Source organism: Canis aureus, chromosome 31 (genome assembly GCF_053574225.1).
Source record: "Canis aureus isolate CA01 chromosome 31, VMU_Caureus_v.1.0, whole genome shotgun sequence".
Taxonomy (NCBI): domain Eukaryota; kingdom Metazoa; phylum Chordata; class Mammalia; order Carnivora; family Canidae; genus Canis; species Canis aureus.
In genome coordinates, this window is record NC_135641.1 from 43111086 (window position 1) to 43129796 (window position 18711).

General features: G+C 34.6%; 1 protein-coding gene across 2 annotated transcripts in view; it reads left to right on the forward strand.

Moving 5' to 3' along the window:
• The window catches only part of NAALADL2 (N-acetylated alpha-linked acidic dipeptidase like 2), a 1263364-nt gene that overhangs the window by 77123 nt on the left and 1167530 nt on the right, over positions 1 to 18711 (forward strand). The window contains exon 1 of one of the 2 annotated variants that reach the window (XM_077880385.1): positions 1444 to 1541. The exons of the other annotated variant lie outside the window; for it this stretch is intronic. The gene's annotated coding sequence lies outside the window, so the exon portion shown is untranslated. Of the gene's footprint in view, positions 1 to 1443; positions 1542 to 18711 lie in introns of those variants that run through there. 2 annotated transcript variants of the gene reach the window in all.

Here is an 18711-nt window from a genome sequence, read left to right on the forward strand (position 1 = left end):
CCATTATGATACTTTGTATGATTTCAATCTTTTTCTTATTGAGGTTTGTCTTATGATCTAGAATATGCCTCATTGTGTTGATTGTTCTACATGCATTTAAAAAAAAAATGTGGAATGTTCTACAAATCGTAATTAGACCAAGTCAATCCATAGTATGACTCAAGTCTTCTCTATACTTACTTTTTTCCTGTACTTGTTCTCTCAATTATTGAGAAAGATATGTTGAAATCTCTTACTGTAATTGGTATTTTTGTAGTTCTCTTTATTAAATGCATAAAACTTTAGAAATGTTATGTCTTCTTGGTGAATTGACCCCCTTAACACTTTATAATTATCCTTTTCATCCTAACATTATCCACTGCTTTCAGATCTTCTTTTCTCATGTTGATATAGCCATTCTAGGTTTCTTTTGATTAATGTTTGCATGTTTTTTTCCCATCTTTTTAATTTTAATCCGTGTGCCTTCATGCTTACAGGAATTTTTGTTGGTAGGTAGTATATAGTTTTTATTCAGTCTCTAACTTTTAATTAGAATGCTCAGACCATTTATATTCTAAGTTATTGTTCCTATGTTTGGGTTTAGTTTTTTATTATAAGATTAATTTATTTGAGAGAGTACAAACAGGGAGGAGGAGCAGAGAGAGAGAAGCAGCCTCCCTGCTGAGCAGGGAGCCCGATGACTTGGGGCTCAATCCCCGGACCCCAGGATCACGACCTGAGCTGAACTGACTGAGCCACCCAGGTGCCCCTCCTTGTTTGGGTTTCAATCAAATGTCCTTTTTGTTGTTGTTTTTAATCAACTGTCTTGATACTTGTTTTCTCTTTCTTTTATCTGTTCTTCGTTACTTTCCTCCTCTTTTTTAGATAAAGTGAATATATTTTATGATTCCATTTTGTTCACTATTTCCCATCTGTACCTTTTTATTTGTTTAGTAGTTACTCTAAAGTCTGCATCATTTTTAATTTATCAAGTCACCATCAAATATTATGTTGCTTCATGTAAAATGTAGGAAGCATGTAAAAATAAAACTTCCATTTCCCCATTCCTTCCTGTTTTTTTCTTTATTATTTACCTCTCCATATGTTTTAAACATTACTATAACGCACCATTATTTTTGCCTAAAATGATTATCTTTTAAAATGATTAAAATGGGAAACATTATACTCTATATTTTCCTCTGTATTTACCATTTTCATAACTCTTCATCTTTTATGTAGATACAAATTTCCATTTATATAATTTTACTTTTATCTCAAGAACTTCCTTTAGTGTTTCTTAATGCTGGGAAAGAATTCTCAATCTTATCTGAAAAAAAGCATTTATTCAGTTTAACTATTGAAAAATATTTTATTGAGCTTAGATTTATGAATTGATGGTTTTATTGTTTCTGTTTTTTTTTTTATTTTTATTTCAGTGCTTTGAAGTGTCTGCCATTGTCTTCTGCCTCTCAGCTTCTGATGAAAAGTTGGCTGTAATTCTCATCTTTGTTCTCTTGTAGTTAAGGATGTCTTTTTTCTCCCCTCTGGCTGTTTTCAGTAAGGTAAGACTTTCTGGAGTTTCTTCTGGATGTGTCTCAGTATTTTTTGATGTCGCTCTAGTCTAAATGGTGGAAACTTTTACCCAAATGCTGAGTTCTGAGAATTGTTTATTTTTCCTTTCTGGTAATACTTTCCCTGGCCTCAAGTGATTTTTACTCACATAGGACACATCAGCAGCCACCGGACTCCTGAAATAGGCCTCCATGCAGATTTTTAGAGCTTTCTCGGCTTGTCCAGTGTCAGTATTCTTGGTATTTTTTTTTCCTCAGATTCAACTGTCTTGGCCTTCCCAAACTCTAGTCTATTTCCTTAACACAGTGAGACAACTAAGTTGTATTTGGCCTTTTCCTTCCAAGTTACTTCTTGGAAACTGCCTCCAAGTAACAAACTGGGGCAATCATGGGACTCATCTTTCTTGTTTCCCTTGTATTAGAAGCTATAGTCCAGTGTTACTATTTTCAACGTCTGAAAACACTGTTTTCATATATTTATTCTGAATTTCTTATTTGAAGTGTAAGTCTGGTTTCTGTTACTTTATCTTTAATGAAGTGGATGCTTAGAATTTTTTTTAGGCATTAAGATAAATAATGCCAAAATATAAGCTTGAATTCCAGTGATATGTTGATGTTGTATATACCCCCATCTATTTATTCATTCCAAGTATCTACCTTGAGATTATTTTATTTATTTGTCACCAGTGCTATACCAACTTAATTATTTTATCCACTTTTGAGTACTCTATATTTCAGTTATGGTTAGTTTTAAAATTGTGTAACTAGCATGCTTCTAACATCATTTTATTTCTAATGTTTCTTAGGGTATATCTTTTTTCTTTTAAATATTGGTAGGATCACGTGGAGCTCCAAATCATGTCCTGTGGAAGTCCGTAATCCTTTGCAGAGATAGAGTAAAAGCTGTGTTTCATAGTGTCACTATTGTTTCCTATGAGCTCCTGTTTTTATTGAATAAGTTCGGTTTAGAAATCGTCTTGTCATCTGTGCTTCCTAGATTACTCTCTGCTGTGTTGACTCAGATGTGAGACTCAACCTAATTTACAAAATCCATTCACAAAAGTCTTATTAGATTACATTTTATTAAATGTCTGGGTTTGGAGGGCCAGCATTGTGATGTCATAATACAAACAATTCCACATAAAATTTGAGATATCCCTGTTTTTAAAAGTCAGTCTTACTTCAGTATCAGAGTTTTATTTTACCACTGTTTTCAACCCCATGCCCCATCTTTGCCTAAGTAAGTCTTGCTAATATCTCTTTTACTCTGAGTTTCTCTTCCAAACGCCTGTCTTTCAATGCACTTGTGTTTAAAATTTTGATCACTTGTGCAAACATGTTAAGCTGTCTTTTTGACTCTATTGGAATGTACTGTACTAGACCCTTTGGTTGCTTTTACCCAAAGTGAATCATCAATTATTTATTTCTAAATTCTGGTGCCCAATGTTAAGATAATGAATTTTTCATCTGGCTGCATTTGTAAAATGATGCTTTATAATTCTATTTTAATTTTTTAAACTAGAAGATGTATATTATTCCTAGGAGATTTGATGGCTGTGGTGGCACTCCAGATGCTCCTGCCTTAATCATAGTCTTGTGTAAGTTTCATAAGAAAATAATTAATCATGTGAAGAGCCATATGAAAAATATCTGCAATATATAACCAATTGCAACATAAAGATTCTAACAAGACCTCTAATATGAAATGCATATGTTTAATTATGCCCATGGATTTAATTGAGGGTTATTTATATTTTTACTTGTTTGACTATTAATAAAATAGGTTAGTTACTAAGTTGTTATTCTCAGTGATCTTTTTTTTAGGGAAGTTACTATGAGTTATATGCATGAATAGGTTAAATTACATATTATTCATTGAAACTATCTCAAATTCGGGTTCTTTTTTCATAAGAGAGTATATCTGCTATCATCTTACTGCTTATTGGTTTTTCAAAATTATACAAATGTCATTTTTTATTTGATCACATTATGTTTCATTATCAACTGCTGGACAGAATAAATAACAATTTGGAAAATAACAATAATGCTCTTTTACTCACTAATATTGCTATTTTATGGATTTTTACTCCCCAAAGAATTACTTATAATTCTTTGCAATTTGTAAATTACTAAACTTGGTACCATCAGATTAATAGGAAGAAATAGTGATTTAGTACATATTTCAAAGACTATTAATATCTAGTTGTGCTCATAAAATATTCACATGTAAAATTACTTAGAATGTTTATAAATGAGTTCAAATAATACTCTAAATAGATTTCAGAAATGCATCAAAGGAAATGAACAAAATGCAAAGGCATTCTACTGAATGGGAAAAGGTATTTGAAAATGTCATATTCAATAAGGGGTTAATATCCAAAATATATAAAGAACTTATATACCTTAACACTAAAAAAACCTAAACAACCCAATTAAAAAATGGGCAGAGGACTTGAATAGACATTTTTCTGAGGAAGAAATACAGATGACCAACAGATACATGAAAAGATGCTCAACATCACTAATTATCAAGTAATGCAAATCAAAACCACAGTGAGAGATCATCTTAACACCTATCAGATTGTTTAAAATAAAGAAAATTGGGATCCCTGGGTGGCGCAGCGGTTTAGCGCCTGCCTTTGGCCCAGGGCGCGATCCTGGAGACCCAGGATCGAATCCCACGTCGGGCTCCCGGTGCATGGAGCCTGCTTCTCCCTCTGCCTGTGTCTCTGCCTCTCTCTCTCTCTCTCTCTCTCTCTCTCTCTGTGACTATCATAAATAAATAAATAAATAAATACCTTTAAAAAATAAAATTAAATTAAAAACACACAAAAAATGTGTCGGCTAGGATGTGGAGAAAAAGGACTTATGCACTGTTAGTGGGAATATAGATTTGTGCAGCCACTGTGGAAAACAGTATGACAATTTCTAAAAAAAAAATTAAAAATAGAAATACCATATGATCCAATAGTTCCACCACTGGATAATTACTCCAAGAAAACAAAAACACTGATTTGAAAAGATATACACACTTCTATGCTTATTGTTGCCTTGTTTATTTATAACAGCCAAGATATAGAAGCAACCCAACTTTCCATCAGTAAGTGAACAGATAAAGAAGATTTACACACACATGCAAATACACACACACACACTCACAGTTGAGTATTAAGCAGCCATAAAAAAGGATGAGGTTTTTGCCATTTGCAACAGCATGTATGGTCCTAGAGGTTATTATGTTAGGTAAATATGTGAGCCTGAGAAAGACAAATACCATATGATTTCACTCATGTGGAATCTGTAAAACAAAACAAATGAATAAATAAAAAAGCAGACCAGACCTATAACTACAGAGAACAAACTAATGTTTCCCTGAGGGAAGGGTAGAGGGAATGAACAAAATAGGTGAATGGGAGGGAGAGAGAGAGGCTTCTAGTTATGGAATGAATAAGTCATAGAAACGAAAGGCACGACATAGGGAATACAGTTAATGTCACTGTAACAGCATGGTGTGCTGACAGATGGTAGCTACGCTTGGGGTGAGCCTAGCATACTGGATAGAGAAGTTGAATCACTATGTTGTACACCTGAGACGTATGTGATACTGTAGTCAAGTCTACTCAAAAAATTTTAAAAATGGCAGGCTGATTCAAGTACCTCTTTTGCTATCAAAATATAGAAAATGTATTGATTGCATACCAATCTACAGTACTGACCAAAAGAAACATATTTTAGTGATCATGGTTTCTGTATTGTCTTCCTTTGTTTTCTCTTAGTGGAGCTTTGTAAATGTTACATTCCAGCAGCAAGAACCCCTAAAATACTGACTTCCCCCACCCCCATGCTTCTTGTCAGTGCTCTGATAGCAATCTTAGTTATAGGCAGTTATTATATTTTAAAAACAGTGTGCATTCAGACTTCAGTTATGAATCTATCCATTTGTTCCATGGCTCCATATATCAAAGGGAACACTATCTACCCTTAGACTCTATTTTTTCTTCCTGAGGAGAAAGGAAATTACTACTTTGACATCAGAACATAGTAGCTTACCTTCTGTTTCCAGACACTTCAGTCCTACCCGATAATTCCACTTTACTAACCAAGAGTTGTTTTTGAAAGAGCTCACCGGGTCTCTATGAAATGACTGGGCCAAACAACTAATTTCTCACAGTTGCTCTAGGAGAACCACCTCAATGAATATATATCTTAGTAGAATTCATTTGGATTAATTTGAAACTATTTCTGTGAAACTACTTATTGAACAGAAATGATTAAAATTGATCTATGTGCTATAGTCTAATAAAAGTGGTTTATTTTTATATTACCTGTTTTTTATTTTTTACAATTTTATTTATTTATTCATGAGAGACACAGAGAGAGGCAGAGACACAGGCAGGGTGAGCAGCAGGCTCCATGCAGGGAGCCTGGTGCAGGACTTGATCCCAGGACTCCAGGATTATGACCTGAGCCGAAGGCAGATGCTTAACCATGGAGCCACCCAAGCATCCCTATTACCTTTGTTTTAAATCATAGATGTGTACAGTTTGGGAACAACCCCTGTGATCTATAGTTTTCTTTTTACCAAGTTTTTTTTTTTTTAAGACTTTTTATTTATTTATTCATGAGAGAGGCACACAGAAAGAGAGAGAGAGAGAGAGAGAGAGAGAGAGACAGACACAGGCAGAGGGAGAAGCAGGCTCCATGCAGGCAGCCTCACATGGGACTGGATCCTGGGTCTCCAGGATGACGCCCTCGGCTGAAGGCAGACGCTAAACCGCTGAGCCACCCAGGGATCCCGTTTTTGCCAAATTTATACAAATTTTTCACTTGATTAAAGGAGAAAATCATTTGAATGTTTTTATGCTTAATGGGGATGAAATTCAAACTGAAGTCATTTTAATAAATGTTATACACCCAAAGAATAGTAACTTCTTTTTGAAATTTGAAAAAAATCACAAAATTTGAGAAAAGAAAATGAGAAATGAATGAATTTGAAAACCTAATATATGGCAATAGTATTTACAATTTCTAAATTATTCCTTCATCCCTGAAGATGGTTTTTTAATTTTCTATATTATTAGAGAAAATGAACAAAATTTCACATTGCAATTAAGATTTGGATTTTTTTGGTGGGGGTTGTTGCTAATTACGTATTATCTATTGATTATTAAATACTCTATAAGGGACTGCTCATTTATGCCAGTGAAACATTCTTTTGTCAAGAGCAAGCAATATGATATTTCATTTTTAATTGCAGTATTGCCAAAACAATTGTCCTAGCAGTTCCTTTTCATATTTTTGAAATTATGTTTTCTAAATGGATTTAATTGAAAATAGTGTTGATACATATATTATGAGTTTTTTCTAGTAAAGTAATATGGCAGGTGTTTCTGCTTTTATGTTGGATATTCTTTCTTTTTCTGTTTTAAAAAATTATACTTGAAGAAAATCCAGATGAGCTATTTAGCTAATAAATAGTTGATTTTGCTTTTGATTAGTTTTTAGAATTTTTAAATTCAAGTTGAATTTTTTAAGTGTTTTTTCTTTTTCTTTTTTTTCCTTTAAAATTTTTTAAAGAAGATTTTTAAAAAATATATATTTGAGAAAAAGAAGAGAGCACTCAAATAGAGGAAGTGGCAGAGGGAGAGAGAAGCCCCATTTAGAGCTTGATGCCAAGACCCTGGCATCAGGACCTGAGCTGAAAGAAGACGCTTAACTGAGCCACCCAGACGCCCCTGTGTATTCTTTCTTGACGAGAAAACACTTGATTTGGTTATAAGACCAGATTGAGACAAATTGATATGTGGCAGCTAGCTAAAATAAATCCTTTTTGATAGTCAGTGGATTATTATTCCATTATCTTGCTTATGTCTTTGTACACGTTTCTTTAATGACTTTCAAGTTTATTTCTGTCACTCTCTGATTTCCTCCTGAAACCAGAATATCATTTAAGAAATAACTGAACTCAGAAGCCTACAGAAGCCACGTAGGTAAAATAGATGAATGAAGAATAAAGGTGATCTCTGGTAACTAACACAAAGCCTTCAGGTTGGTGAATAAGCGGGGAGTTGTGGAGAGTCTCTAGAAAACTAGAGAACAGATGCTCTCGTAGTCACTAACCAGCTTCAGCCAGGGTTTACTATGTGGGTATGATGGCCCACAGTTGTCAAATCTTGCACTTCTATAGAAAAGCTAAAAATCTCTCTCCTCTCCTTCTGTGTGTGTGTCCGTGAGTTCCTGATTTCTGAAATTTGGCAAATCATTTTTAAAAAACACCCTATGGACCAGTTTGACATGTCAGCTGCCTTGAACAAACTGGATTTGAATCTCTCACTTAAAGTGTTGTCTTTAAGAATAGGACTTTCTGTCCAGTAATGGTTTAGGCTTTTTTTTTAATGCAAAGTGATTTTTAAAAATATTTTTGATTGCCACCTTTTCAAACTTATCTAAATATAAACCAGGCCCAAGGTTGACAGGTTAGATGACAGGCTGGTTAGAGACCATCTTCCTTTCTTCAACAGTTGCATTAAACAGATGAAACGGGATGGTGGACTCAACGAAAGAACTTTAGATGTAGAGATGGATATCAAATCTGGAAATGGATGTCAAAGTGAATAGATATGAAAGATATGTTAAGAAGCAGAATTATCGGGACTCCTGGGTGGCTCAGTGGTTGAGCGTCTGCCTTCGGCTCAGGGCGTGACCCCTGGGTCCTGGGACCGAGTCCCATGTCGGGCTCCCCGCTGGAGGCCTGCTGCTTCCTCTGCCTGTCTCTGCCTCTCTCTCTGTGTCTCTCAGGAATAAATAAATAAAGTCTTAAAAAAAAAGAAGGCTTGAATTATCTAGACATGTTAATTAACTAGTTTTGAGGAATAAGAATAGCCCAGCACATCACGTACATGCACAAAACAAGGATATGGACTTAGAGATGTTAAGAAAGCAGACATTTTAAGAAAGCAGCCCTTACGTGGTAGGTCTCTTTGGATTCTGAGTTTTTTCAAGGTAAAATCTTAGTAATTTGAATTATCCAGAGTAGGAAAATTTCTGACGTTACAAAGGAATATCATAATTTCTCTGAGTCAGCAAGGTATCCCACTTCTTCCCATTGTTATTATCTCTGTCTCTGTTTCTTTTTCTTACACACATATTCATACAAAATGCCAAACAAAAATATATTAAGAGAGTTTTATTAGAAGAAATAATCATGGCTCACACCAACGTTTGGAGAGAGAGCTCAATATAAAGGTATTGTATCTTTAAACATAAAGATAACATTTTCAAAGGAAATAATTTCCTTATAAGTCGTTGAAACAAGATCATCCAAGATTTTCAATAGTAAGATCAAGATTAGCCCTTGGCAATTTGTTGAAATGAGTGAATGAATAAAAGATTTTGTCGGTTTCTTTTTCTGCTTCCTGTCTTTCTTTCCTTGTCTTTCTCTTATCTGCCTGTTTTCAGTATCCCTTTCAAAAAATGCCTTGTACGATGGGATCCTCTGTGACCCATGACAAGCAGTGGAATCATCATCTTGTGTGTCCTCTACTTTGTCCTGGTATTAATATTGCCAAAGGTCGAATGAACTGTCTTTGTAGTCACATCACACTGACCGTGAACTTAGAGGCAACTAACCCTGTTAGAGGTTAGTTAAATCTGATGAGATTTATATTGAGCGAACTCTCATTTGTTTTATTCAAAATGCTTGAACAGTAGCAGTACCATTGAGATCAGTGTAGAGTCTCCATGAGGAAAACAAATAATTTATATACATAAATGCTGGTTACATATAATAAATTCAATTTTTTATAGCCCATAACTCATATTCTGTCATTTCAGTATAATTTTGGTTTATTTCACATCAAAAATAACTTCTAAAGGCAGAGATCAATGATGGTCACCTAATGAAGTATTCTGAAAGTTTTTGTCTACCTCTCTCATGCAAATGTACTTTGTTTAAGATTTCTGGTAACAAAGATATATAATAGGTTGGTTAAGGTTTAAAAACAACCCAAAACAGGATGACAAAAATGGGATGACAGGAAGAATAAGTACTTAGTGCTAGCTGGATGATTTGAAAACAGATGAAAGATAAGTTCTGTCTTGGGGATTTTGCTGTGTGCCAGAGCTAATCACATTAACTAACCCACCTGAGGTTCTATGCTGCCTATTTATTTCATCTGTGGGATACTTTTTATTTATGACTTTGCTACCTTTATATTGACAGATCATTGCCAACTTGTGTTTAAAACTAACAATGTTATTATGTTTCTTACTATTTCAGTCATCATAATGATATGATGATATCATTATTTTGCTTTTCCCTCTTTTTAAAGTTAGTTTGGGGACAGAGTAGAGCACAGCATTATATTAGTTTCAGATGTACAAGATAATGATTTGATATTTGGGTATATTGCAAAATGACCACCACACTAAATCCAGTTAACATCAGTCACTATACATGATTACAAAATTCTTTATCTTTGGTAGGAGGATTTTCAAGATCCACTCTTCTAGCTACTTTCAAATATGCAACACAATATTATTTACTCTAGTCACCATGGTGTACATTACATCCCTATGACTTATTTAACCCCCTTCACCCATTTTGCCCACTCCCTACCTTAGGCAATCACTAATCTATTCTCTATGTTTCTAAGCTTGTTTTTTAAGATTCCACGTACAAGTGAGATTATATGGCATTTAACTTTTTCTGTCTGACTTAATTCAATTAGCATAATTCCCTGAAAGTCCATACATGTTGCTGCAAATGGGAAGGTTACATTCCTTTTTATGGCCGAAAAGTATTCCATTGTGTATATAGATTTATATATACCTACCACATTTTCTTTACCCATTCGTCATCTGTGGATGGACATTTAGGTTGTTTATTGGGCTTGGTATAGTATAAATAATGCCACAATGAGCATGGGGGTTCATATATCTTTTCAAATGAGTGTTTTCATTTTCTTGGGGTAACTTGATAATAGTATTATAATTCCATTTTTAATTTTTTTGAGGAACTTCCATACTGCTTCCATAGAGAGGCTGCACCAATTTTCCTTCCCACCGACAGTGCACAAGAATTCCCCTTTCTTCATATCCTCACCAACACTTATTTACTGTCTTTTGATAATAGCTGTTTAACAGGGTTGAGGTGATATCTCATTGTGTTTTGATTTGCATTTCTTATGCTTAGTGATGTTGAGCATCTTGTCATGTGCTTGTCCAACAAGTTGGACATCTGTACACATTGTTTGGAAAAGCGTCTATTTGGACAACTCTGGTAAGAGACAATGCCAAAACAAAAAGGCTTTGTTTCAATGAATATGATTGGTCTCTTTATTCCATTTTTTGTTCATAAGTAGGTCTTTGTGTTTTTTTCCTCTCTTTTGAATTAACAAAAGCTCTTTGAATACGATCTGCTTCGTTATGATTGTGCCCAATGTTACATAATTAATATCATGTAAAATTTTTAATGGCATATGATTTAGCTACATTAAAATATGTTTGTCACCACCTCATTTAATCACAAACATATCAGAAAGCATTCAGTAATATAATTCTTTACTATCTTTGGTGCACACGTAGACAGAACAAATGACAGTATTTCTATGGCACATTGAGGAAAATGGAAGAAGGAAGTTGCTTTAAACTAGAAGTAAGCAAAAGTGAAAAGGGATCTTCAACCTGCCTGGCCCTGTAAGGTTTGCGGAAGTCTGAAGGGATTATGAAAGCATACTCTAGTCACAGGCAAGGTAGGAAGCTCTGTGAATTGAAGTAACGCAGTAGTTGTATACATGTAATATGTTCAGATGAAAATGAATAATTTAGTTTTCTAGAGAGTTTGTTTCTATGACTAATCACAACTGTTTTTTTTTTTCACCATGTGTGATTTCTAGCACATACGAGATAATCAGTAAATTTTGAGAAACTCAAAGTTATATAGACAAGCCATTTAAATGTTTGGATACATTTTTATCTTTCTATCCAGATGTCTGCTGTTTTTTAACATAGCCGCCATTTGCCACTTCTGTGATTAAAAACAAACAAAACCCCGAATAATAACAGCAGCTACCATTTCGGGGGCACCTACTACATATCAGTCCCTTATTACCTTATTTAATCTTCATTACATCCCTGGAAAACAGTTATAATTGTTATCCTTATTTTATATAGGGAGTCTGAGTTTCATAAATTATAAATAAACAAAAATGACCTAGTAAGTAGTGTGGAAGTAGATTTAACAGACTAATTCCAAAGTCTGAAATAAATGTGTTTGCCATGTTTATGAGAAGGATTATTGACCTATAGCATTTGTTGGATAGATGACTTGGGTTCACCTGTTATAATCTTTCAGGAAGTTCCCTCTCTCTGATCATCATCTTTTGGCTTGTACACCTCCACTTCTTGTTTTATCATCTTTGCCGGGGTGACATTTTCTAGAGTGTAGAGCATACTGACTGTGCCAGTAGACTGGCATTCCTATGCAGATGTTGAATTATGGCCTTGACCTCATTTGGAGCCTAGAACACTTGCTTTCAAATCCTAGCTTTGCTACTCAGTAGCCAGGTGACTTTGGACAAGCTATATAACCTCTCTTTGGCAGTTTTCTCTTTATTGTATAATGAGAATAATAATACTATCTGCATTGTATAGGATTGATTTGAGTATTAAATGATTTAACAAATGTATCATATTTGAAATATTGCCTGGCCTATAATAAGGAATATTTATTACTTTTATTTTTATTATGTGTGAAAACTGGATCATGATCACTTTTTATAACTTTCCTGTAGGAAACAATAGAGAAGTAAATCTTAGTAGGCTGAATTTTTAAATAGCTAGCTAGTGTTTACAAGTTGTATTTTATAGCATTGACATTTTTATTAGTGGTTTATCACTGGAATAACTGAGGACCATATTACAATTACTAACATTTTCTCTTCAGAAGTTTGAATGTGTTGTAATGTATTACATGATGGGAGGTGGATTAAAAGGAAAAAGTTGTCAGTGATGCTTAAGGATACTTGTACTTATTTAATAATTTGTTCTGTTCTACTTTCTGATGCAGTGAAATATTTGGATTTCTAGGAAAGAGGTAGAAAATTGGGGCACATCTGAGTGATACAAAACTGTCTTTTATTTTTATTTTTTAAATGTAAGCTTTTAATTGTCAAAATTTGATGTGTAGACTTTTGTCAAACTTATTTCAATTACCAAAGAAATTCAATGGCAGGAAGAGTTTTATTATCTATTGGTGGGTTCTAAAGAATCTGTCCTACTCATGGTTGGAATTTGCTTGGATCATATAAGACAATAGACAATAAAAACACCCATTAGATTTTTAAAAATTATATTAAATATAATTGTTTCTGATGCTCTGGGATTTCAGGGTGTATCTATAAAAACTTCACCTGTTATTTTTTTGTTTTCTATTTCATACTGAGAATAGAATCCATCACTTCTTAAAATGATGAACTGGACTGCAGATTGTTATGTTCCCCAGGCCACATCTGGCCCTCCAGTTGCTTTCATAAAGAGTTTTATTGGAACACACAGCCATGCTCTTACATATTGTCCACGGCTGCTTCACAGAGCTGAATAGTTGCATCAAAGATGGCCTTCAAAGCCAAAAATATTTACTATCTGGACATTTGCAGAAAAAGTTTGCTAAAAGTAAAGTAGACAGATCTAAATATGCACACGAGAGCTTGTTTCGACTTGATGTTTCATACTCTCTGCGGGGAAGATTACCTGTCCTCACTAGATTTTGCTAAGAGCATCAATAATATTGACTAAAAACAGCTATTGTTTCATGTGTTAGTCTTTTCCTTTCATTTATCTTTTAAAATCCTTTAGCATGCTTTGCATTGTAGGAATATCTTTATAGAAGATAGAAAATATTACTGGCATAGGAAATAGGAAATCGGACTATTAAGATATTGAATGGGACAATTGATTTACCTCTTGTATGATCACTTATTTTGTGAAACTATTAACTGATTTCTTAAAGCAATTTATTGCAGTTAAGCACATTGACTTAGATAATTCATGTGACTTGAAAAGAAGGCATAGAATTATGAGTATTAAAAAGCTATGAAACAAATAACAAGTTATCATGAACGTCATCTAGTTAGTTCCCAATTGCATCATTAAAAATAAACCTATTGGTGTTTGTACTTATTTGGCCTTATGTTTGTATGCAGGGTTGCTTTTTCTCGGAATTCTTCACCAATTTTCATCACATTTTCTTTTACTTTGGCTCATTTAGTTCTAGTCTTTTTAGTTATAATTTCTGTGACTCTTTGCATAGTTTTTAGCTTTCTTTTACTTCTGTCTTAGTATAGAGACCAGATGTGAGATCAGCACTCAAATAGAGCTCTCATCAGTACAAGACTGATAGTGGGATTACCCTCTAACCCTTGCAATCTTGTGAAGAGGCATTTTGCATCATCATTATCATCAGCAAATAAAATCCTTATAAAGGCCACTTCCCTAAAGTCTCCTTTCTCTTTTTAAATGTAAATTTGAATAAACACTAGGAGTGGAATTTACTAGAAGCAAAATCCAATGAGAGTTAGTCTTCTGTAAGGATTTCAGAACTTCTTCTAGTTCATTTGCAGGTAAGTATAGTTTATCTGCTTTGGGGAGATGGTGCTGATTATTTAAAAATCAGAGATGAAAGAAGAAGCCCCAAAGCAAGGTGATTTATTTGCTTTTTGGTAAACTTGATTCTGTTTTGTAACCTTTGAAACATGGATTTTATGAGTGATAGTATTAAAATTTATACTCCCTCTAGAGTGTGTTGTTAATCATTATTGCTCTGCTGGGCCTCAGGATTACCTGTCTGCATTGTAATGCAGCTTTCCTTAATATTTACAATTGAAATACCAATGGTTCTTAAGACATCTCATATATTTCTACGAATGAAATGGGATTCACAAGAAATAAGGGCTTGCCTCCAGAAATAAACTACAAAATATGAAATTCCTCTTAAAAATTTGTAGCACTTTTTAAACCAATGCTAATTTTATGATTCTGAAATGAAATATCTGATTTTAATGGTTTTCCTTTAGTGCTCCAAAAAAGTAAATGAAATTATTATCTAAGGATAGTTATAATATAAATAAAAACACTAAACAATATATACTTGATTTATACCTTAGTTCAATACTCGAGACACTTATTAAGCTTCTATTTTGAAGGTCCTTGCAGAGATGATGTCAGGTCCCCGTTCTTGGATGAAGAGGATTGATGACAGACATGAGTATCTATAGCTTTCTAGAGTGTGCAAGATCCATTTGTGTGTTCTTAGATGCTCCCATCTTTTGCTAAGTGAAAAAGACACCAGAAATGGAACTTGGAGTTCCATTTGAATTTTAGAAAAACACACTTTTGGGGAAATTTCTGAGTCTTATCAGAAATTATGAGTAGGGCTTGAGGAGTGGGGATGCTATTCTAGGCCCTCCGATAAGCAGTAAATGATCTGAAGATACAGGGATGACCTCAGACCGAACTTGCCCATGAGGTTTTCAGTTCTGCCAAGTTCTTAGCACTATTGAGAGATCAGTCTTATTTAATTATAGGAAAGGACAATTGGGTATAGAGCTTGCCTAAATTTGTAGCGGACAAAAGACCCTTTTTGGAGGAGCTTTCCCATTTGAATCAAATTCAGTCATTTATTGAGTTCTGTTGTGATTCAGAGAGTACAAGATCACATTGTTCTCAGCAGCACCTAGAATTCTGAGGGAGGAAAAGTATGCACTAGGATTTCCCAGACTATACTGAGGGAAAATTGGCTTGAATATGTTTCACACCCTACTCTATTCTGGAGGAGGGAATGTTCTCAGAATTTCTGCCCTTCTTTTTTTCACAGTACTCTTTTCCTTCTTCTTTGAATCCACTTAGTTTCAGCCTTTTTACACTTAATTGGTCCTGCACTAAACTATTTCTCCTATTGACTTTCACAAGAAATCCTTACATTTTACGTGCCATGACAATTATAAATTTATAAATTGATTGGATATTTGGTAGGATGCCTGAGTGAGTCAGCAGTTAAGTGTCTGCCTTTGGCTCAAGATGTGATCCTGGGGTCCTGGGATCGAGTCCTGCATCAGGCTCCCTGCATGGAGCCTACTTCTCCCTCTGCCCATGTCTCTGCCTCTCTCTCTCTCTTTCTCACGAATAAATAAATAAAACCTTAATAAAAAAAAAAAAGATTTGGTGGATTATGTGGGAAGAGATCAGGTCATGGAGATTTCCATCAGCTCCACTTCCTGTTTCCTGGTGTCTGATCATTTCTGATGGCTCCCAAAAGCTCAGATTCCTAATACATTAAGTTTTCTTCTTTATGCGCAAAGCTCATCTACCAGCGATAGTCTGGTTTCCCCCTTTTCCACAAGAATGCTGGTGACTTTTTATATTATTGAATAAATAATACAGAGATTGCAGATGGGATGGAGAGAGGGGGAAGCAACACAAAGGAATTTAGAGATTTTGGAAGCATCCAGATTTAAAATGTCAAATAGGGGCATGGTGATTATAGTATATGCCACTTTAAAACTTCATAGTAGATCTTGGAACAAATCCCTTTTAATCTCATTCCAACTGTGTGGTTGACAGTAAAGTATCATTCCAAAGTATCCCTAGTATTTTCTGGGTCAGGAAATTACTACTTTAGGAAAAGAGAGGACATTTTGGAACCAAAATTATGATCTGGACATTTAATAATAAGCTGTACTATATTCAAGAAATGCAAGCTAAAAAAAAATGAAAGCTACATATAGAATCAATTAAAAGCAAAAACAGAGTTATTAGGAAATCATGTGATTGTTGTGGTTGGATATTAAAAACCATTTTTTCTTCACTTTAAGCACCATATGGTTGGCAACAATTTAAAAAAGCAAACACATGCATGTATTTATATATATGTGCTGCAGAAAAATATATTTTAATTTTGAACATTATGTTTGTGTATAAAAAAAACTAGAACAAATTAGTACTTCTGAAAAAAGTATTTGACAGATTCTGCTATTAAATTTCTTATATCACATATTACACAATGTTTCTTAGTAAAAATAAATGTTATAAAGCCATTTAAATAAAACCAAGAGTTGTATAGTTTGTAAGAAAACTGTTACATTTTTCACCAGTTGGTTTAGTTCATAAAATATTTCAAAATATAACCAATCAAAGGAATTTTTTGACCTAGACTTAGGCTTGGGATGTAGTTCTTTTTGTTTGCTTAATATTGTTTGGAATACTATGTAAGTACAGAGTGCCTTGATGCTGCTTGAATTTATTTCACATGACAAGTCCAGAAGTGGGACAAATTAATGCAACAGCTGAATGACATTATCACAGACTCTGTTTCTTTCTATCCTTCTGCTCTGCCATCCTCAAGATGTTAGCTTTATCCTCAGACTAACTTCCTTCATGCCCACAAGATGACTGCATCAGTTCTAGGCATCATATCCATATAGAACAGCAGAACAGAAAACATTTTGTTAGGAGGGTGGAAACTTTGCTAGGAGCCCAGAACACCTTTCCTTCTATCTTTGGCTAGATACGAATAACGTAAATGCCTGTAAGTCAATCCCTGGCAAAGGGATTGGGACCAGTGTGATTCACTGAGCCTAAATCAAGATTGTCCTGAGTCTGGGCATAAGCATCCTCTTCAGAGTTTCTTAGGAAAAAGATACATAAGGAGAATCAGAGGCTTTGCCTAACAAAGGAAAGGAAAAATGGGTAAAAAGCCACAGGCAGAGTCTGTTGGAGAAACTTAGTATCCAGCTCTAGGCCAGTGTTCTAAACCCTAGGTCCACATTAGAATTACCAAGGAAACTTAAAAAAAAAAAAATGTTTTGAATTAATTGGTCTGGGTTGCACATAGAAATCAGCATTAAAAAAAAAAAATCCCCCAGATGATTTTAATGTATAAACTAAGTCTAGGAACCAGTGCTATAGGCAAACTGAAGATAGAGTAAGAAGACATAAACTTTCACAAGTCTGTACACATTTATCTGCTCAAGCAGCTTTTAGCTTTATTGAACATTAACTGAAATTAAACATTGTCCGGCTGGGTAAAATTACCAACCTGAAATCTTAGACCACATTTAATTTGCCAACCTTAAAGGGTGCTCCCTGCCATACTCACTGGCCGTATTCCAATTTATGTACTTAAAGTACCCAGACAGCTTTCATAGGCAAGCTTAGTTGAGGTTTCTATGTAAAAGTAGGAATTTAGTCCCATTTTTGTGATGAGAGAACTGAGTTGCAAAGAGGCTGTTCGTGAAAGAGACAGAACCAAAGTTCTTAAAATAGTATCCTGACAGGCAGGGTTTCCTCCTACTTAGTGTTTCTACTTATGTTCTTATTGTATTTGAGAAAGATATCATTCTTTTGGAAGATTTTATTTATTTATGTATTTGACAGGGAGCACAAGCATGGAGGGAGTGCGGGGCAGAGGGAGAGGGAGAAGCAGACACCCCACTGAGCGGGGAGCTGGACCTGTGGCTCCATCCTAGGACCCTGGGATCAGGACCTGAGCCAAAAGCAGACACTTAACCTACTGAGCCACCCAGGCACCCTCTTTTTTTTTTTTCCTCATTTGTTTTGATCAAAGTAAAGCTTCATAATCATAACTGGCATACCATTTATTGGCAACTTACTGTGTATGAGCCGGAACTGTGTTAGGTGCTTTATCCCTGCTCAGACATTTGTTTAATCATAGCAACAATCACATGTAGTAAATACTATTAACTCTACTTTAGGGCTAATGTAATTGGAAATGAGAGCTTGTTACTTCTGCAGTGTCTCTTAATTACTTCACTTCTCTGGATCTAGAATTTGAACCCGTGATGCCATGTGTTGTATGGGCACATAAAATGCCAAAATGTGTGTTCCTTTCATTTTGCAGTTCATAGAGATTTGATATTGTGCAGCTTCCCAGTTCAGTAAATACCTATTGGTTGACTAGTAGGTAATAGCAGCTGGGCAGCCCTGGATTGGATTGCATTTTCCCTGCACATTATAATATACAATTTTTTTTTTAGAAGTAAGTTTTTGCCAGTTGCTTTGCAACTACACTAAGTACTGAGCATATGATCAAAGAACAATTGAATGGATAAATGAAATGGAATCTTTCAACCACTTAGGTTAGAGT